The 4,121-nt window shown below is 49.8% G+C and overlaps 1 pseudogene; it reads left to right on the forward strand.

The window, feature by feature from the left end:
• The first annotated feature begins 1,355 nt into the window (after positions 1-1,355).
• Positions 1,356-3,909, forward strand: LOC102772534 (annotated as a pseudogene).
• The last annotated feature ends 212 nt before the right edge of the window (positions 3,910-4,121 follow it).

A 4,121-nucleotide genomic window follows, 5' to 3' on the forward strand; every position in this document is an offset into this window, starting at 1 on the left:
TGTTTTTATCATCCTGGCTCCTGTTTTATTGCATCTAGCACCCAATAAAGTCAGCAATAACCACAGTTGTGGAAAGAAATCCAGAGCATCCCTCGTGGTCTTTTGTAGTTTCCTAGAAGGAATTCTTAGTGTATCTGCTTATTCTATATAATAAAACCCTAATATGCAAAGAGAATGACCGGTGGAATGACCGGTTGCTATGACATGCACTGACCACCAGGGGTCAACAGGGATGCTCAACACAGGAGCTGCCCACAGGCCCCAGGCCAGCCAAGGCAGGTGCCAGTAGGGCTTCCCCTCCCTCAATCGCCCCACCTGTTGCCTCCCGCAGAGGGAGGCTACCAGCTGAGCAGGGCGTGGGGCCCACTAGCAGGCAGCACCAGGCCGGCCAAGGCGGGTGCCAGTGGAGGCCCCTGATCATCCTACCAGTCACCCCACAGATCAGCCTTGATCGCCAGCCAGGCCTAGGGACCCTACCCATGCACAAATTTCATGCACCAGGTCTCTAGTAAGTAAATAAATTTAAAAAATGTAATTTCAGACTATCCTTGGTTACTTTAGGTCTCTGAGTTTAAAAGGCCTTCCCTGAGTTAGTCAGGTTAGCATGTGGCCCCTTTTTATCCATACTGTCCTCCTATCCTTCCCCCTGCCCTGCCCATGTCCCTGATATCCCAGCCAGCCAGAGGTCCTCAAATAAACAGAGTTGTTAAGGAGATGTGTGTGGGTGCTGATACAGGGTCCTAGGGATTGCTGGGAGAAGCACTGTCCTGAGTGGGGCTCCTTTGCCTCCCAGTCCCTGAGGGGTTCTTCTCTTGACACCACTGCCCTATGCTGAGAGATCCATATCAGTGAATGCTAGGGGACACCTGTGGGTACAGGGGCCTTGCAGCCTGACCTTGGCCTTCCTGCACTTGCCCCAACCCTAGGCCATGAGGTCATGGAGACCTCCTGAAATCTCTTCCCAGGGGAGCTGAAAGGCAGATAGGCTTGATGAGGTACTAATTACTGAGCTAACTGGAGCCAAATAAGCTACAGGGAGCCTGGTTGACAGGAGGTAGGGAATGCATGAGGGGAGGGCTGCTGGCAGAGGGTAAGAAGGGAGGTCCAGTGCAGGCAGTGTTTGTTCATGAATGGTTGATTTACTAGGGCTGACCATCTGCCTTAAAATGCAAAGGAGAGGTGAGCAGTGCGTGACATGCGAAGTCCTGTTTGGGCCCTGAGATGCTCGCCAGCCTCCTGCCCCCAGTAGCCTTGCAGCAGGAGTGCCTCCTCGCTCAGTGGCTGGGTCCTGCTGCTGTAAGGAGGCCAGGCCAGCCAACTCCCTCCCCCAGGTCCTTGCCACCCCCACAACAAAGATGGCCTCAGGAGTGTAAGTTGCTAATGAAATATGTCTCATTTTTTATGACATTTAAGTTAGGAAGTGTTCCACACAAGAAGAAATAAAAAAAAAAAAAGACTTGTTTTTTGTCTCAGTGCACCATTGTAGAAGAAATCAAAGATATTTTGGCTGGAGATGTTGGTATAACCGTAAGTAATCCTTTTAAGCTTTTGTGGGAATGCTTCCTAAGAAAGACTGTCACTATCTTTGTATGATGCAAGCTTTGAAACTAAGGAATCCAGAAAAGAGGAGTTGATGTTTTCTTTGTGGGCACCAGAGCTAGAACCTCTGAAAAGTAAAATGAACTGTGTGTGGACGAAAAAGGGGCCACATGCTAACCTGACAAGCTCAGGGAAGGCCTGCATGGCAGTCTTACAAACTCAAAAAGACCCAAAGCAACCACAAAGGATGGTCTGAAATTAAAACTTTTTTAACTGAAAGCAGTTTATGGCAGGTAGTCATTTCCTAGGCTAGATTCTTCCCTGACAAAAGTCAATCTTGCCCTAACTGGTTTGGCTCAGTGGATAGAGCATCAGCCTGTGGACTCAAGGGTCCCGGGTTCGATTCCAGTCAAGGGCATGTGCCTTGGTTGTGGGCACATCCCCAGTGTGCAGGAGGCAGCTGATCGATGTTTCTCTCTCATCAATGTTTCTAACTTCTCTATCCCTCTCCCTTCCTCTCTGTAAGAAATCAATAAAATATATTTTTTTAAAAAGTCAATCTTTCCCTTCATTAAGCCTGTCTGTTGTCTTTTGAATCTATGATAACATATCATTGGAATGTCGGGGTAACTTGTAACTTCCATTTTTCTGGACCCCTCAGGGCACAACCAGTGTGCCAGGGTGCCAGGACAGGAGACCACAAATTCCTTCATTGTTATTGTTATAACTACTGGCCCGATGCACGAAATTTGTGCACATTAAAAGGGGATTAATTAGAGGGAATATTTTAATATTGCTATTTATCCTTTCTCTATAATAGAAGTGTCAGAGATGAAAGAAAATTAGTAAAATGTATATGAAAATCTTCCTCCTGTCAGGCGCAGCCTCAGGTCCCCCAGCCCAGCACCAGGAGGGGGACACAGCCTCAGGTCCCCCATCAAGCCCCACTGGAAGGAGGGCACAACCTCAGGTCCCCCTTCAAGCCCTGCTGGGTCAGGGGGCACAGCCTGAGGTTCCCCGGCCCAGTACTGGGGCAGTGGGGTGCACCTTGAGGTCCCCTGTCAAGCCCCGCCATGTGGAGGGCATGGCCTGAAGTCCCCTGTCAATCCCCACCAGGCAGGGGCCACAGCCTGAGGTTCCTCGGCCTGGCGTTGGGGTGAGGGGAGCAGTCTGAGGTCCCCCGGCCCAGCACTGGGGTGGGAGGCACACCTTGAGGTGACCCGTCAAGCCCCACTGGGTGGGGGACATGGCCTCAGGTCCCCTGGCCTGATCCTGGGACAGGGGTGTGGCCTGAGGTCCCCTAGCATGGCGTCGAGGCATGGCCTAAGGCACCCTGGCCTGGTGCCAGAGCAGGGGGCATGGCCTGAGGTCCCCCGTCAAGCCCTTCTAGGTGGGGGGCATAGCCTGAGGTCCCCGGCCTGGTGCCAGGGTGTGGGGTGTGGCCTGAGGTCCCCTGTCAAGCTCTGCTGGGTGGGGGCTGCAGCCTGAGGTCCCTGGCCTGGCGCCAGGGTGGGAGGCATGGCTTGAGGTGCCCTGTCAAGCCCCAAGCAGGGGGATGCAACCTCAGGGCCCTGCTGATTGCTCGTTAAGGCATGTTACAGGAACTCGGCCTCCGCTGCAGGTGCAGCCATCTTGTGTTATGAAAACCCCGCCTCCACTGTGGGCACCACCATCTTTGTGGTGGAGTGATGGTCAATTTGCATATTACCTCTTTATTATATAGGATGTTAATTGTTGACTGTTAACTATCTTGAACCCACCTGTGTAAAAGAAGTATGTGTCTATCATTTTACTTTTTATCCAATCCCAGAGGTTTCCCTGATTTGCTTTCTCCCACCTCCTTAATCTATCACCAGTGGATTTCATGTAACCCACTTACGTCTCCTCCTTTGATTGTAATGTATAAAACAAGGTGAAAAACTGCCATTCTCGGAGCATTATCTCAATATATTGAGATTCTGCTTTTCAGCAATTGTTGACAGTTTGGCTCAAATAAGCTCACAAAAATTCTTTACACATTTGAGGTCCAAGGATGTAATCAAAAAGAAATTTCAGCCCTGGCCAGTATGGCCCAGTTGGTTGGGTGTGTCACGTGCACTGAAAGGTTGCCAGTTGGATTCTGGGGCTTGATCGCTGGTAGGAGGTGTGTGGGAGCCAGCCAAGGGATGTTTGGATCTCACATTAATGTTTCTCTTTCTCTCTCCCTCTCCCTTCTCTCTCTAAAAATCTTTTTTTAAAAAGGAAAGAAAAGAAATTCCAAGCATAAAACATGTACGTCATGCAAATGGGCCAGAACACCTCAATCAGGCTTGTATTGCAGAAAAGTTAGGTGGATCCTTGATTGTAGCTTTAGAAGGATGCCCTGAATAGATCTGAAATGAATTTTAGAGACAGGACAGGCAGTTTTAGGGGAAAGGGAGTTCATGGGAGATGAATGCACATATGTGATGGGCTCCAATGCTTACCTTACTTGCACAGAGGATAGAGAAAAGTCACAAAATACCGGGAAGGGGGAAACATACGTTCACAGAGGATAGAGGAATGTCACAAGATAAGGGGAGAGAAAGAAGGGTTTGAAACTG

Source organism: Myotis davidii, unplaced genomic scaffold, assembly GCF_000327345.1.
Source record: "Myotis davidii unplaced genomic scaffold, ASM32734v1 scaffold687, whole genome shotgun sequence".
In the NCBI taxonomy this organism is placed as follows: domain Eukaryota; kingdom Metazoa; phylum Chordata; class Mammalia; order Chiroptera; family Vespertilionidae; genus Myotis; species Myotis davidii.